We start from the raw sequence: 19,149 nt of genomic DNA, 5'->3' as shown, positions 1-19,149 counted from the left end.
TTAATGTTGTCATCTCTAGCTCTTCACCTGTGGTGATTGTACTGTAGATTGAATATGTAATGCATATAAATATTATTTTATAACAAAAAATAACAACTTTTTAATCACGTAATACACACAACATAATACCAATTACAAACTAGTTGGTTCGAGCCCTGAATACTGAATGGCCGACAGCCGTGGTATGTTATATCACGGGTATGACAAAACATTTATTTTTACTGCTCTAATTACGTCGGTAACCAGTTTATAATAGCAATAAGGCACCTCGGAGGTTTCTGTTATAAGGCCAATATACCACGGCTAAGGGCTCTGCGTTGCGCCGTGCGTAAGAACAGCCCTTATCCATGGTATATTGGCCATATACTACACCCCCTCAGGCTTTATTGCTTAATTGAATCAGATCATAATAATTTGATTCAAGGCGATTGACAAATAAGTGTGGATTTACCATAACATGTAATTGGTTAACAAATCCTCAGTAATGGTTTTACCACGCTACATGGCAGGGAAACTCATGGAATGTTTTTATTGTACCTTCATTTAACTAGGTAAGTGAGTTAAGAACAAATTCTTATTTACAATGACGGCCTACACCGGCTAAACCCGGATGACACTGGGCCAATTTTGCAACGCCCTATGGGACTCTCAATCACAGCTGGATGTGATACAGCCTGGATTTGAACCAGGGACTACAGTGACGCCTCTTGCACTGAGATGCAGTGCCTTCGACCACTGCGCCACTCAGGAGCACTCGACCTCTGCGCCACCCTTAAACCGCTGCGCCACTTGGGAATGTGACTATGTTTCCATTTTCTCCAGCAGAATGTTTTACACAATTAAACACAGTCCTCTGTATTAATTTCCATGCATCAATGCGGTCAACCACATAGCATGAAATAGAGCGTAACATATATGATATGGTGGCAGAGCTTTGGATGAAGAATAATTGTCAGTGTGACTTTACTGTCAGGCTCCCCGTGCAGTCAAAGACATTGAGTCGCAGACACTCATGACCTTGTGGCATACATTAAAGACACAAAGGTGCAATTCAATAGTCACTGTTACTGTACCACATTTACCAGTGTCCTGGTAACCACATAAAGGATATAGGTTGATAATATTTCACTTGTGTGTTCAAATAGGCCTCTATGCTTCAGCAAACAACTCTCAACAGTTACCCTCTTTCATCATCAAATAAATAATATTTGATTAAAATTGCTGCACAGTATTCATTTAAAACCTTGATTCTTTATAATAATCCTCTGATGCTTGCAGTGATTTCATTGACTATCCTTGGCTGTTAATTTCACTATATTAAGACATGCCAAAATGATTCTCCCTCTGGGCTCAGACACTCAGAGAGAAAATCTTTGTACACGAAGACTTACGAGTCCAAGGTGATGCACATTGTGACTTCCTTTAATTGCTATTACATAATGCACTTTTTTTTCAGAGACAATCTCAGAGACCATTTCTGTGTGTGACGGCATTCTGTGTTAATATCAAAGGATTAGTTCCAAGAAAACCCTTCAATTCGGTAATGTTAAAGTCGAATCCACAGAGAAGAACACATTTGTAACAGTCATGAGGCTAGTAATACTTTTAGGAATAGCACAAGATTAAGGGATACAATCTATGTTGATATTTTAACACTTTCTCTGTGAATCTTTGCCCAATGTGAAAGGTGAAGGCAGAGACTATTTCATTGTATAATAGAAAAATCTTTAATCAAGCAGCTACAGGGAAGATCTACTGTATCTCTGATTTCACAGGGATGAACTCCAAGAGTGAATGGTTCCATGTCCCTTATATAGTGGGAGGTAACAATACAATCATACTGTTAACACAACAGTTTACACAACTTTATATAAGCAACCGTTCCAGAACACAATGACCTTGTGTTAGGGTGCAGACATAGAAGTTACAGAAGTTACAGCAGTTCACCCCAAATCTTGCCATCACACTGGTTTCTCTCTTGTTGGTGAACCCATGGCTACAGAATAAACCCACAGACTTTCTGGACTTAATGTCCTTTCCCACCAGCCACCACAGACAGAAGAATAGCATATTTACAGTAAACAACAGCAGAATGCACTCAGCCTGTAACATATCTTCTGCCTTATCTGAGGGCATCCGGGGTGATCTTAGACAACAATTGGTTTGCACATGCAGGCACCTTTGGGAAAAGGTCAGACTAATACAATGCCTCCTTCCACCCTGTGGGGAGCCAGAATTCTCCCCGGGTTGCTACTGAGATGACCTTGGAAAGGCCATTAAGATGGGGCTGCTATGGTGTGTTTTACTGTTCTCCTCTCTAATAGATATGGGAGCTGTGTGTTGCCTAAGTAAGTCACACTGCTCCCTGATGCATCTGATGCAGCATATACAGTATAAATATTTTTAGGATAGGGGGCAGTATTTGGAAATTTGGATGAATGACGTGCCCAAAGTAAACTGCCTGTTACTCAGGCCCAGAAGCTAGGATACACATATAATTGGTAGTATTAGATAGTGAACACTGAAGTTTCTAAAACTGTTAAAATATGATATGGCAGGTGAAAACCCGAGGAGAATCCATCCGGAATAAAAAGAAATTGAGGTCACCACCCATTGAAATGGCTGCCTATGCGAAAATCAAAGGAATACCTCCCAGATTGCAGTTCCTATGGCTTCCACTAGATGTCAACAGTCTTTGTAAAGAGTTTCAGGCTTGTTTTTTATTTGAATGAACATACTATTCTCCGTCTTAAATTTTGTTTATTTACATATTAGGGTACCTGAGGATTGATTAGAAACGTTGTTTCACTTGTTTGGATGAAGTTTTGGTAACTTTTGGGATTCCTTTGTATGCATTTTGAACAAGGGAAACAGGTGGATTACTGAAACAAGCGCGCCAACTAAACTGACTTTTTGGGATATAAAGAAGGACTTTATCAAACAAAACTACCATTTGTTATGTAGCTGGGACCCTTGGAATTGCAAACAGAGGAAGATCTTCAAAGGTAAGTGATTTATTTTATCGCTATTTCTGACTTTCGTGACGCCTCTGCTTGTTTGGAAAATGTTTTTAATGCTTTTGTACGCGGGGTGCTGTCCTCAGATAATCGCATGGTATGCTTTCGCCGTAAAGCCTTTTGAAATCTGACAAAGCGGCTGGATTAACAAGAAGTTACGGTTTTAAATGATTGAAGACACTTGTATTTTCATGAATTTTTAATATTACGAATTTTGTATTTTGAATTTCGCGCTCTGCAATTTCACCGGACGTTGTCGAGATGGGGCACTAGCGCCCCACCTATCCCAAAGTTTAAGGGTCTTTCAGGGTCAGCATTTCTAAATGCTTTGATATACATTTAAATATGATTTTCTTGCAGCTTAACATCTGTAGCTACAGGAATAAGAGTCTGCATAGTAGCCAGGTCTGTTTGTGCCTTAGTCAACTTATCGATCATTTATATGCTAAACCAGAAGAATGATAAAGAAAAACAACAGCATTTCTATATTTATCAACAGCATTTCTATATTTATCTATGGTTGATATAAACATTTAATACAATAATATAATACAATGGGTTCTGTCAACAAAACAATTGACAATAATAATAACCAATAATGAAATCATTATAATCAGTAAACTGTTCAAGCAATGTGTGTGTGTGTGTGTGTGTGTGTGTGTGTGTGTGTGTGTGTGTGTGTGTGTGTGTGTGTGTGTGTGTAAACTTAACATCATATTCTTGCTTCCTCTGTCCTTGTTTTCTCCACTCATTGCCTCTCCTTGAAAGTGCATTGGATCCCGAGGGGAGGAACCAATGTACTTTGAGAGGGAGATGAGGAATGGAGGAAACAATGGAACAATCTCAATTGCATTTCCTTCATTCCTCACATCCTTCATTCCTCACATTCCTCAAATCCACTTTTCTCTGACCTTCTCATCTAATGGGTTTTGAGGAGACGAGGAGAGAGAATGCAACGAATCAAGAAAATGCAATTCACCCAAGGACAGAGGAAGCAAGTATTTGACATCTAACATTTTTGACACTGACCGACCGACCGACCGACCTACCGTAATACCCATGGCCTGTCCAGAAACAACCCCTAGCCCCTACTGCCCAGAGTCTAGAAACTTGTGGAGATCTGAGAGGGATTGATGGGTGGTGACATGGTGAGAGCTCCACCTCACCCTCTGATAGGCTTTGTGGAATTTTGGCGTTATTGCTTACACCTGTCCAGATCTCCACAAGTGTCTAGTGGTAGGGGCTAGGAGTTGTTTCAGGAAAGGACCCCACAACCCTTCAGGTCTGTGGTGGATCTACAGCACAACACTTGAGGTATTGGTTGGATGTTTCATTCCATTGCTATACACACACAGATTTTCACAGGTGTAAGCTGGACACACCCACGGCACCCTACCAGGCTGATCAGACAGATCTGGGTAGCTGGAGACCTGCTGGAAACAGAGAAAGTATGTATTTACATGTCTACTATTCACCCTCTGGCTTCATTCCAACTAGTTAGATGTGCAACCACTGACAAACTATAGCAAAGTATAGCGTACCTCTAGTCTAGCAATAGATACTGTTGTTTTGGCTGTATATCACCATTTAATCAATCAATCAATCAATCAATCAAATGTATTTATAAAGCCCTTTTTACATCAGCCAATGTCACAAAGTAATGTACAGAAACCCAGCCTAAAACCCCAAACAGCAAGCTAATTATCTTGACCTCTATGACAACATAGACACCAAAATGTTCTGTCAAGACTCCAGATCAACATTAATTTATACACTTTGGCTGTTGTTAAATCGCGTGCACTATCACACAAGCTCTTTATCCTTTCCTGAATCAGCTGATGTTGCGGCAATAATGTCCATAAGTAACTAAATAGCGAGACATCAAACGCCCATCAAACAACGATTATGCATAATTATTGACGAACCCAGTTAATGGAACTATGAATGCCAGATTTTTGTTTTATTAATAATATTAACGTTATTCATTCTGTTTGAAGTATTGGATTTTACAATCACATACTGTACATTATTTGAAATATGTGTGCCCATGAAAACTCTTTTCACTCTTAGGTCTGTGGCAGTCATGAAATTTTGTCAGCCAGTTATTGACATGCAAAAGAGATATGCTTATAAGTCCCGTGCCATTATTTTATATTATATTATTTTATAGTAAGTAGAATATAATTGAACTTAGCTGAATAAAATAGAAAGGATATGTATCCCATTCCAGAGCAAGTTCGCATATGAAATGGCAGTTGAGCGTAAAAGTGATCATTTGAAACAGGTCCTATATGCTAGATTTAGAAAATTTTGGCAACTTTGGTTGTGAATGATACAAACCTAAACATATGGGCTGCATGATGCGACTATAGTCTATTGAGGATCAGGCTCCAGAGTGGCGCAGCAGTGTAATGTACTGCATCTCAGTGCAAGAGGTGGCACTACAGTCCCTGGTTCAAATCTAGTAAAACCAAATGCATGCTTTTCAACTGTTTGCTGCCCACACCCGCCCGCCCGACTAGCATCACTACTCTGGATGGTTCTGACCTAGAATACGTGGACAACTACAAATACCTAGGTGTATGGCTAGACTGTAAACTCTCCTTCCAGACTCACATCAAACATCTCCAAAATCAAATCTTGAATCGGCTTTCTATTTCGCAACAAAGCCTCCTTCACTCACGCCGCCAAACTTACCCTAGTAAAACTGACTATCCTACCGATCCTCGACTTCGGCCATGTCATCTACAAAATAGCTTCCAATATACTCAGCAAACTGGATTCAGTCTATCACAGTGCCATCTGTTTTGTTACCAAAGCCCCTTATATCACCCACCACTGCAACCTGTATGCTCTCGTCGGCTGGCCCTCGCTACATATTCGTTGCCAGACCCACTGGCTCCAGGTCATCTATAAGACTATGCTAGGTAAAGCTCCACCTTATCTCAGTTCACTGGTCACGATAACAACACCCACCCGTAGCACGCGCTCCAGCAGGTATATCTCACTGGTCATCCCCAAAGCCAACACCTCTTTGGCCAACTTTCCTTCCAGTTCTCTGCTGCCAGTGACGGGAACGAATTGCAAAAATCGCTGAAGCTGGAGACTTACATTTCCCTCACTAACTTTAAACATCAGCTATCTGAGCAGCTAACCGATCGCTGCAGTTGTACATAGTCCATCTGTAAATAGCCCACCCAATCTACCTACCTCATCCCCATATTGTTTTTATTTACTTTTCTGCTCTTTTGCACACCAGTTTCACTACTTGCACATCATCATCTGCTCATCTATCACTTCAGTGTTAATCTGCTAAATTGTAATTACTTTGCTACTATGGCCTATTTATTGCCTTACCTCCTCAAGCCATTTGCACACACTGTATTTAGACTTTCTTTTTTTTCTATTATGTTATTGACTGTACGCTTGTTTATTCCATGTGTAACTCTGTGCTGTTGTTTGTGTCGCACTGCTTTGCTTTATCTTGGCCAGGTCACAGTTGTAAATGAGAACTTGTTCTCAACTAGCTTACCTGGTTAAATAAAGGCAACAACAACAAAAATATTTGAGAAAGCTTGCTCTTTGTTCCTTGCCTGAGGCTGCACAGCTGTTCTCTCATCAGGTGATCATATTTTCACCCATCAGACTATTCTAAACTTAATCTTGTCTTTACTAATATGTAAAATGAGTTCAGATTTAGGATGGCCAATTATCAAATTGGCAGAAACGGGTGCAGGGAAAAAAAATACATAGTTGGTATGCACTAGAATGTGAATGGAGACCAAAGGCTTAGCCGCTGGTCCGTTTTCCAATGATGCTGGATAGACTACTTCAGTCTTATAGTGGAGCTGTGCTTAATATGAGCAGCTGAGTAATAAATATATTACACACATCAATCACTGTTTGAGGAGCATGCTCTCACTGACTGACAGGTGATATTCCTGTTTGAGGAGCATGCTCTCACTGACTGACAGGTGATATTCCTGTTTGAGGAGCATGCTCTCACTGACTGACAAGTGATATTCCGGCCAAACTTTGTATGCCATGAGCTCTCCAACCCTGTTTGGGAACATCAATAGTAACATGTTTTCGCAAAACAAAAGCTATTTCACTAAACTGTTGATAGCCCCTTTTTTATTTGTAATACATTTGCAAAAATGTATAAAAACCTGTTTTCGCTTCATCATTATGGGTTATTGTGTGTAGATTGTTGAGGATTTTCTATGTATTTAATGTAACAAAATGTGGAAAAAGTCAAGGAGTCTGAATTCTTTCTGAAGGTGTGTATGGGTATGGGTGTTTTGAATGAATCATCACCTTAGAAATCACTATCCATTTCATTGTGGATATTGCTTTGAAACTATATCCACAACGACACATTTTACACTCAGTTTCAACCTACTATTGACCTTCTTCCTTCAAATGATCACGGTGAGGTGAGTTTTAAAAGCATGATACTGTTCCTTTGATAAGTGTTTGGATGTGAATTTTGATTGCATTTGCATTGTCAGAGTGGCTAGAGGGACAATAGATCCCTGAGTACCAGGCCATTAGGACCTGTTGGAGGGACAATAGAGCCTTGAGTACCAGGCCATTAGAACCTGTTGGTCGTTACCAAGTTGGGTACTACCAAAGCATGTCTAGAGTGCATAAAAGGAGATTACCGTGACTCAATAGTCACATGGAAATTTACTGCGGTCATGACTGCCATGTGGTGGTAATATGGTCACTGCAACAGCCCTAATCACACCGTAAGATAGGGAAATGTTACAAGGTTACAGTACACTTCCGAGATCTTCATAGAAAAAAAGAGTCCTACATTAAATTCCAGGAATTTCACAGGATTAAGGTCAATGTGTAATTCAGTTGTTCTATGCTTAGTATGTGATATAACAACAAAGAACAGTGTCATAAATGTAAGGAAAGAAAGTTAATGTTTTATGTCACACTATTGTTGCCAAATCTGTGAAGACTCCAAGCATGAGAAAGGATTTAAAAAGACTAGGTTTTGATTCAATTCATTAATTATATATGTTTACCTTTATTTAACTAGGCAAGTCAGTTAAGATCAAATACTTATTTTCAATGACAGACTATTGGGTTAACTGCCTTATTAGGGGCAGAAGACAGATTTTTACCTTGTTCAGCTAGGGGATTTGATCTTGCAACCTTCAGGTTACTAGTCCAACGGTCTAACCACTAGGCTACCTGCCACCCCGTGGAATGTAGATACATATTGAATGTATCTACGTTCCCCCTCTATATCTTAATGTATTCACATGAAGAAAAAAAAGCAATTTATTATTAATGATTTTGTAACAGCTCCAAACAGTTGTCCACTACAAGAAATGCTCATTGGTAGCCTAGGTTATAGAAAGACCCATAATGATTAGCTCATGGTAGATCTGGCCAAAATAAGATACAGGAGAGGAGTTTACCTGGCGATTTCTGAAGCTTTTTGGTAGCATACTTGACTTACTTCAATGTTCCATAGGTAACTGGAATCCCAAATAATATTAGCAACAATTTAGTTAGAGAAGTGAATGCTGCGCACAAGGTTGGCCCAGGTCTGCCAATGACTCCCCACAGACTCCACAAACAAGATAACGAGAAAGATTTCGCAATGTACGCAAAACACATGTGCCCACAATTGTGAGTGTGACAAACACAGAGCCATACCGACAAATTAGTTAAGTGTTTACGACAAAAATCTGCTATAAATAACTAGCATTGGCTTCTATGGAAATTCATGCAGTCCCCTCTTGGAAAACTGCTGACAAGACCTTTGATGTTCCTCTTGAGAATGATTTGATTGAATAGTTGTTTGTTCTCACACTGCTCAATATAAAAAGTGAGTTTAATGAATGATTGAAATAATATTATATTCAGTTTTGTGATTTTAACTGTCTGCAAAATACAGTACAATGTTACAGCACATTAGTGCTCTAGAGATAAAAAGAATAAACGGCAATGTGATCCCTGGAATAGCATCTGTAAACATATTCAGTGGCAGCTGATCTAATTCCCTAGCGCTGTTATATTGAAATGTTGTGGGTGGCAGTCTGGATGGACGCTAGTTAATGCAACCGCTGTGTCAGATTTCAAAATAGCTTTACAGCGAAAGTACATTATTCAATATTCTGAGTACAGAGCTCAGCCATCAAAGCAAGCTAATCAGTTACCCGCCAAGTTCTGGAGTCAACAAAACTCAGAAATAGTATTAAAAATCTTCACTTACCTTTGCTGATCTTCGTCGGAATGCACTCCCAGGACTCCCACAAGAAATGTTTGTTTTGTTCGATAAACTCCATATTTATGTCCAAATACCTCCGTTTTGTTCGCGCGTTCAGATCACTATTCCAAAGGCACAATGCGCGAGCGCAAAACCCTAGACGAAAAGTCAAAAAGTTCCATTACCGTTCGTAGAAACATGTCATACGATGTTTACAATCAATCCTTAGGGTCTTTTTATCATAAATATTCGATCATATTCTAACCGGACAATAGCGTATTCATTAAAGAGGAAAAAGAAGGAACGGTGAGCCTGTGTGACTGCGCAGTAAACAACTCATTGGCCTCAGGCAGTCCACTTGTTGAGTCAGCTCTTATTCTCTTCCCAGTAACAGTAGAAGCATGAAACAAGGTTCTAAAGACTGTTGACATCTAGTGGAAGCCTTAGGAAGTGCAAAATGAAGCCCAAGTCACTGTATAATGTATAGGAAATCACTTGAAAAACTACAAACCTCAGATTTCCACACTTCCTGGTTGGATTTTTCTCAGGTTTTTGCCTGCCATATGAGTTCTGTTATACTCACAGACATCATTCAAACAGTTGTAGAAACTTCAGAGTGTTTTCTATCCAAATCTACTAATAATATGCATATCCTACATTCTGAGCCTGAGTAGCAGGCAGTTTACTACGGGCACGCCTTTCATCCGGACGTCAAAATACTGTCCCCTACCCTAGAGAAGTTTTAACCTCACTCGGGTAGGGGGCAGCATTCTGAATTTTGGATGAAAAACGTGCCCAAAGTAAACTGCCTGCTACTCAGGTCCAGAAGCTAGGATATGCATATAATTGGTAGATTTGGATAGACGTTTCCAAAACTGTTAAAATAATGTCTGTGAGTATAACAGAACTGATATGGCAGGCGAAAACCTGAGGAAAATCCATCCAGGAAATGCTATTATTTTGAAATGCCTGTTTTTCCATTGAAAGCCTATCCACCATACAAAGACTTATGACGCAGTTCATGATCCCTATGGCTTCCACTACATGTGACCAGTCTTTAGGCATTGTTTCAGGCTTTTACTCTGAAAAATGAGGAGAAACACCACTTTCAATGAGAGGACAGTTGAAATTTCCAGACATGAGTCCAGCGTGTGACCGGGAGCGCACCTTTCTTGTTTCTCCTTTTCTATTGACGAAGCTAACGTCCGGTTGAAATATGATCGATTATTTATGACAAAAACAACCTGAGGATTGATTATAAACATCGTTTGACATGTTTCTACGAACTTTTAAGGAACTTTTTAGATTTTTCGTCAGTCTGTTGTGACCGCGCTTTGTTCCATTGGATTACTGAACAAAATGCACCAACAAAACAGAGGTTTTTGAATATAAAGAGGGACATTATGGAAACAAAATGAACATTTATTGTGTAACATGGAGTCTTGGGAGTGCAATCATATGAAGATCATCAAAGGTAAGTGATACATTTTATCGCTATTTCTGACTTTTGTTACTCCTCTTCTTGGCTGCTAACTGTTTGTAATGATTTGTCTGCTGGGCACTGTTTCAGATAATCACATGGTTTGCTTTCGCCGTGAAGCCATTTTGAAATATGACACAGCGGTTGAATTAACAAGTTAATCTTTAAACCGATGTATAACACTTGTATGTTTATTATGAGAATTTCTGTTTTGTTGAGTTTCATGCTCTGCAATTTCACCAGATGTTGTTTGAGACAGTGGATTACTGAACAAAACGTGCTAACAAAACTGAGGTTTTTGGATATAAAGAGGGACGAACTAAACAAGCATTTATTGGGTAACTGGGAGTTTTGTGAGTGTAACCATATGAATATCATCAAAGTTAAGTGATTCATTTTATCGCTATTTCTGACTTTTATTACACGTCTACTTGGCTGGTTACTGTTTGTAATGAATAGTCTGCTGGGCGCTGTTCTCAGATAATCACATTGTTTTCTTTCACCGTAAAACCTTTTTGAAATCTGACACCGTGGTTGGATTAACAAGAAGTTCATCTTTAAACCAATGTATAAAACTTGTATGTTTCATGAATTTTTATAATTAGTATTTCTGTTTTTGAATTTGGCGCTCTGCAATTTCACTGGATATTGGCCAGGTGGGACGGTAGCGTCCCACACCCCCTAGAGAGGTTAACTGCATTCATACAGTACAATAGCATAAACACACAGCAGTCTGGATGGAGGCTAGTTAACTGCATTCATACAGTACAGTAGCATATAAACAGCAGACTCAACAGCCTTGGTTTCTCTAATGACTGCCTCGCCTGGTTCACTAACTACTTCTCAGACAGAGTTCAGAGTGTCAAATCGGAGGGCCTGTTGTACGTACCTCTGGCAGTCTCTATGGGGGTGCCACAGGGTTCAATTCTCGGGTTCAATTCTCAGGCAGGTATATTTCACTCAGGCAGGTATATTTGGCCTCCTTTCCTTCCAGTTCTCTGCTGCCAATGACTGGAACAAATTGCAAAAATCACTGAAGTTGGAGACTTATACTGCCCTACCAAGCAAAAAGGCAGTAACTGCTCATTTGGTTGAAAATGAGTTAATGTAATTTTTGCTACATTAAATACATGCTTAATCATGTGGACAAGTATCCTGCCTCTATAGTGTTTTGGAGAAAATGGGGGTCATGTTAGCAGTAACTGCATAAGGCTACTGTGAAACTAAGGGGGAAAAAAGCCATTTTTCTCAGTTCCACGCTATGAGCAGTTACTGCATTTTTGCTTGGTAGCGCAGTATATCTCCCATCCAGCCAACCAACTACCTACCTCATCCCCATATTTGTTTTTGTTTTTCTGCCCTTTTGCACACCAGTATTTCTACTTGCACATCCTCATCTGCACATATATCACTCCAGTGTAAATTGCTAAATTGTAATTACTTTGTCACTATTGGCCTATTTATTGCCTTACCTCCTTACTTCATTTGCACACACTGTATACAGCTATTTCTATTGTGTTATTGCCCTTAATCTCACACAAATTACCAATGAGCCTACCAGGTACTACCCCAAATCTGTAAACACGGGCACCCTCATAGATATCATCCTGACCAACCTGCCCTCTAAATACACCTCTGCTGTCTTCAACCAGGATCTCAGCGATCACTGCCTCATTGCCTGCATCCGTAATGATTCTGCGGTCAAACGACCACCCCTCAACACTGTCAAACGCTCCCCAAAACACTTCAGTGAGCAGGCCTTTCTAATCGACTTGTCCTGGAAGGATATTGACCTCATTCCGTCAGTAGAGGATGCCTGGTTATTCTTTAAAAGTGCTTTCCTCAACATCTTAAATAAGCATGCCCCATTCAAACAAATTAGAACCAGGAACAGATATAGCCATTGGTTCACTCCAGACCTGACTGCCCTTGACCAGCACAAAAAGATCCTGTGGCGTACTGCATTAGCATTGAATAGCCCCCGCGATATGCAATTTTTCAGGGAAGTTAGGAACCAATATACACAGGCAGTTAGGAAAGCAAAGGCAAGCTTTTTCAAACAGAAATTTGCATCCTGTAGCACAAACTCCAAATAGTTCTGGGACACTGTAAAGTCCATGGAGAAAAAGAGCACCTCCTCCCAGCTGCCCACTGCCCTGAGGCTAGGAAACACTGTCACCACCGATAAATCCATGAATATTGAGAATTTCAATAAGCATTTTTCTACAGCTCGCCATGCTTTCCACCTGGTTACCCCTACCCCGGTCAAAAGCCTTGCACCGCACATAGCAACTTGCCTAAACCTCCCCATTTCTCCTTCACCCAAATCCAGATAGCTGATGTTCTGAAAGAGTTGCAAAATCTGGACCCCTACAAATCAGCTGGGCTAGACAACCTGGACCCTCTCTTTCTAAAATTATCAGTTGTAATTGTCGCAACCCCTATTACTAGCCTGTTCAACCTCTCTTTCATATCGTCTGAGATCCCCAAAGATTGGAAAGCTGTCGCGGTCATCCCCCTCTTCAAAGGGGGAGACACTCTAGATCCAAACTATTACAGACCTATATCTATTCTACCCTGCCTTTCTAAGGTCTTCGAAAGCTAAGTTAACAAACAGATCACCGAACATTTCGAATACCACCATACCTTCTCCGCTATGCAATCTGGTTTCCGAGCTGGTCATGGGTGCACCTCAGCCACGCTCAAGGTCCTAAACAATATCATAACTGCCATCGATAAAAGACAATACTGTCCAGCCGTATTCATCGACCTGGCCAAGGCTTTCGACTCTGTCAATCACCACATTCTTATCGGCAGACTCAACAGCCTTGGTTTCTCTAACGACTGCCTCGCATGGTTCACCAACTACTTCTCAGACAGAGTTCAGTGTGTCAAATTGAGGGCCTGTTGTCCGGACCTCTGGCAGTCTCTATGGGGGTGCCACAGGGTTCAATTCTTGGGCTGACTCTTTTCTCTGTATACATCAATAATGTCGCTCTTGCTGCTGGTGATGCTCTGATCCACCTCTACGCAGACAACACCATTCTGTATACTTCTGGCCCTTTGTTGGACACTGTGTTAACTAACCTCCAGACGAGCTTCAATGCCATACACCTCTCCTTCCGTGGCCTCCAACTGCTCTTAAATGCAAGTAAAACTAAATGCATACTCTTCAACCGATCGATGCCCGCACCTGCCCGCCCGTCCAGCATCACTACTCTGGACGGTTCTGACTTAGAATATGTGGACAATTACAAATACCTAGGTGTCTGGTTAGACTGTAAACTATCCTTCCAGACTCACATTAAGCATCTCCAATCCAAAATCAAATCTAGAATTGGCTTCGTATTTCTCAACAAAGCATCCCTCACTCATGCTGCCAAACATCCCTCGTAAAACTGACTATCCTACCGATCCTTGACTTCGGCGATGTCATTTATAAAATAGCCTCCAACACTCAGCAAATTGGATGCAGTCTATCACAGTGCCATCTGTTTTGTCACCAAAGCCCTATATACTACCCACCACTGTGACCTGTAGGCTCTCGTTGGCTGGCCCTCGCTTCATATTCGTTGCCAAACCCACTGGCTCCATGTCATCTATAAGTCTTTGCTAGGTAAAGCTCAGCCTTATCTCAGCTCACTGGTCACCATAGCAGCACCCACCCGTAGCATGCGCTCCAGCAGGTATATTTCACTGGTGACCCCCAAAGACTATTCCTCCTTTGGCCTCCTTTCCTTACAGTTCTCTGCTGCCAATGACTGGAATGAATTGAATCTCCCTCACTAACTTTAAGCATCTTGTGTCAGAGCAGCTCACTGATCACTGCATCTGTACATAGCCCATCCAATAGCATATACACACAGCAGTCTGAGTGGAGGATAGTTAACTGCATTCATACAGTACAGTAGCATATACACACAGCAGTCTGAATGGAGGATAGTTAAATGCATTCATACAGTACAGTAGCTTATACACACAGCAGTCTGGATGGAGGCTAGTTAACTGCATTCATACACTACAGTAGCATATACACACAGCAGTCTGAATGGAGGCTAGTTAACTGCATTCATACACTACAGTAGCATATACACACAGCAGTCTGCATGGAGGCTAGTTAACTGCATTCATACACTACAGTAGCATATACACACAGCAGTCTGAATGGAGGCTAGTTAACTGCATTCATACAGTACAGTAGCTTATACACACAGCAGTCTGGATGGAGGCTAGTTAACTGCATTCATACAGTACAGTAGCTTATACACACAGCAGTCTGGATGGAGGCTAGTTAACTGCATTCATACTTTCCACATAATCTAACTGGTAGTTCTGTTCTATTGTCTGCTCTGAAACCACAGTGCCGACGCAAGTACTAAGCTGCTCCGGGATTCAATATTATCACAATAACATCATACTCATAAAGCTACCAACACTAGTTTATAATATACTACAGTCCCATAAAACCAAGGTATCTATCTGTCAGGGATGCCTGTACTTTGGCTCTTCCAGAAGGTGACGGTGAAGGTCACTGTGAACTACTATGCTAGCCATCCGCTACTCTCAGATGCTTGTTCAGCCATTTTGCATGAAACTATGAAATTGATCTTTAAGCACCTTATCATGATCATCAGATTCCATATTTTCCAGAGCCGTATATATCTTGACTCAGACACAGAAGCCACAGAGAAGGAAACATTTTAAACCTGTAATCAGTGCTTGAAATCACATTATGCATAAATGTAGCTGTCTGTATGAGTTGGAAGCTACCATTGTGCTTCTGCAGTAAATCTCATTAACCTTTTACTGCTGTGGGCTAAATCAGGGTCACACAGAGTGATTCTTGGTATTCTTAAACAAATCTACTTTGAAACTAAAGTATACACCTCACAGACATGGTTATGGGCTTAAAAAAAAGAAGACACCTGTACCGTGTCAGATGTACAGTTGAAATGTATTACATTTTCAGTTTTCATCCCAATATTACACATTATATACATCACAGAAGACGGAAATGTAACAAATCTGTTTGACATAGAAACACTGGAATTTCGTTAAAAAAACAACAACGTCTTTATTAATTATGAAAAATATGAATAACATTCCACCATTGAGGCAAATCGTGTGCTTTTGGTCATTGACTGCAGGAAAGAGCTACGCCAGCCTGGACATACAGCCTCCAGCTCTGTGACATGCATAATTATATATTTCCTTAAGAACACCTCATAAAATACAGCATTTTAAGATGCAACCTATACAGCCATACTTTCTCTTTCCCACTATGTCTCTATATCTCACACACACACACACACACACACACACACACACACACACACACACACACACACACACACACACACACACACACGCATGCACAAGTGCATCCATATTCACTCCAACTTGTTTGTTTTCCTTCCTTTATAGACAACAGGCAAAACATATTGATTTGGCTAATGCAATAATTCTACATCATTAAGGGCTCAGCAGCAAACTGTCCACCATGACTCTGCTTTAATGTGCAAGTAAGACAGTGACTGCAGACCTCTGTATGAACAACCACTGCTGAAAATCTCCATCATGTCGTCTGCACTGCATGGAATATGGAGTGATCAATGTCTTGACATGCCTCATGAATAGTTCCCTAGATGTCACTAGTAAGGATGTCATGTTCCCGAACGAGGATTCCGCACCCACAGGTCAGCCCTTCATTAGGTTACTCAACAACAAAACTTTTCTCTGCTATTTATTCTGTGCCTCATCAGTCTCCCTGTCTCTCCTTTGGTCAGCCCATCTGACAGAGCGTGTGGGCTCTGCCTGTTAGAACACACGGGAACAGCGGGGGAGACTTCTCTGTCATGCAAGTGCTGTCATTCCTGTTCAGCTGATAATGAGCCACTTCACAGCGTCCCCGGTAGGGGTGGACTAACTCTTGATGGGAACAAGACCTTTAATCTCCATGTCGTTCTGCAAATAGCCTCACCGAAAAAGACAGGACTCCAAATTAAATTCCACCCACCAAGCACAACTTTTGTTCTCAGTACTTAACGTCAGATATTAATAGCAGATATTATGTGTTGTCCATTTCCTCTTGCAGTCGGGAACACAGTTGGAGAGCAGACAGAGAGACAACATTATTTTGAAATGGGAAATGTCAATGCCTTCCCTACTGAAACGATAACATAATCCAGTTATTATTTTAGGAAAATAAGTATTGACTCCAATACATATTGAGGGAATACAATTTGTTCACAAATCTTTTGTTTGTCTCACAGATTTTGACTAACAGAAAATAGAGCTGGATTAAGGCAGGGGATCCGGCTCTTCTGTAAACGGCTGGAGACGTTTAATGGAATTGAAGTACATGTAGTACAGTACCTGAGCCATCCCACTAGATTTGACATTGGATGTCAAAATGCAAATAGAAGTATTCCTCAAACTACCAGTTCACATCAGAATTAGACTTCATGAATTAGAATTCATCCATGCTTCTCAAATGTCAAATTTCAAAGTGTTTAAGGCTAAGTTTAGGCATTAACTTTTTTAAGGTTAGGCTTAAATTCAGGCATTAACTCCAAATTATGAATGTTAGGCATTAACTCCGAATGGTTAAGATAAGGGTTAAGGTTTGGGATAGGCTTCAAACAAAAATATGAAAAACTACTTTCTGTCACTGAATTTCAACTTGCAACCTTTGGTATCAGAGGCAGATGCTTACGCTCTTTCACCATCCCCCATCCGTAGCAAAAGTGGAACCTACTTGAAGATAACAGCGCTCACTGTTGCCCTTAGTGGCTCATTTACACCTCATCTCCAGAGGTCCTCAGATATGAATGGACGTTGAATACTGGCTTGTATCGCCGGTGACCTGATTGTCCCCAAATGCTTGTGTTTGTAATAATGATGTCTTGGGAAAGCAGATGCGCTTTACACAGTGAGTGTTTGGTTGTGTTGTAGATGTTCAGTAGCCAGAAACATGTTGTTGGCTGTGTTTGGTTTTTGGTTTTGAGGGACAACCAGATGACTATAGTTCACAGGGATGCTTCAGAAATGTCACTATCTACTGATCATGGAAAAGTAATTGTATCTCCCTTACACTGGATCTGCCATTCTATTCAGGTGTACACACATCTTTCTCAGAGGTGGTCCTGATTTGGTAATAAATTACTTCCTGTATCTCCAAATAAACTCACATTTAACTAGAAATCATACAACAATTTACAGTATTGATAATTATGAGCAATAATCTGTAGTAATGTAAAATATGTAAGATTATATAAGATACTTCACACTTTGGTCACAACTCAGCAGCTCTAGGGCTCCAACTTTATTGAAAGAGGGGAAACGGCACACTGTAGGTAAAAAGCAAAAAAGTCCCAAAGTGTTGTAAATTGAAAGGACAATTCAAACCGAAATACTAAGAAGGAAAATGAAATGGAGTGCTTAATTAAATTGTATGAGAGGACCAGGAATGAGAAACCCAGACATTAGAATTCCATTATGGTCCAGATAACAAACTAAATAGATTTTTTGTTGTTGCAAAATTACTGGTTGCTATGAATGCTCCCTCTGCAACTCCTGCTTTTATAATGCTATGTAATTGTTATGTTTGTGATCCATTTGGACCCACTTATGCTCAATGACAGTATCAGCATTGTTTGAGGATATTTACTATACATATGTGTCTCTTGGAAACGCTTGCCATTGCTATCTAGAACAAGATGATTATTTGTTTTGGTAATGGGCTTTACATCTATTTAAAGATGTGAAAACATCACTTAACCTTTATTTGTCTGAAAGCACTTGCACGCATGGTTACACACACGCACACACACACACACGGCGAGTGAAGGGAAAAGGTGTGAGGCTGAGAGCATGTGAGTGTGTCAGCAATGTCAGACCTGGTTATTATCTAGACAGAGATGCATGGGGTGAAGTGACATGGATTGACATGATCTTCACTCACTCTTCAACAAGGGAGTCAACGGAGTTGTCAGGACCTGTCAGGGCCATAGGTACCACTCAGCATGGGGAATGCACCAGTCACTGAAGCAAGGTGATGGAGTAAAAGTCTGGCAGGTCTAATTCAAGGTCCTGGTCTGGGTTTGACAGTCTGAGGCCTTCCTAAGTACATTTCAGTCTAATCCTTTGGTCTGGGGTTCTTTGAGTGAAGTGACCTTATGAATTCCAATTTCCTTCTGTCAGTGAACAGTAGCTTGCTGTACTGACATTTGTTTACTTTTTTCCTTGGTTATTTTTTTGCACAACCTTAAGGCAAGATGGAAAGAATGGTACAAAGCATACATATTTTGTATAAGTAAAGATGTGTGAGAGGGTGAGGACATTGAATGTAAATTGGTTTCCAAAGACAATACTACCTATACTCTAAGAAAAAAGACACATTTGATTATATGCAAAACTAT

The sequence above is a fragment of the Salmo trutta genome, chromosome 27 (assembly GCF_901001165.1).
Source record: "Salmo trutta chromosome 27, fSalTru1.1, whole genome shotgun sequence".
NCBI classification, from domain to species: Eukaryota; Metazoa; Chordata; class Actinopteri; order Salmoniformes; family Salmonidae; genus Salmo; species Salmo trutta.
Note: the sequence above shows the minus strand (reverse complement) of the source record.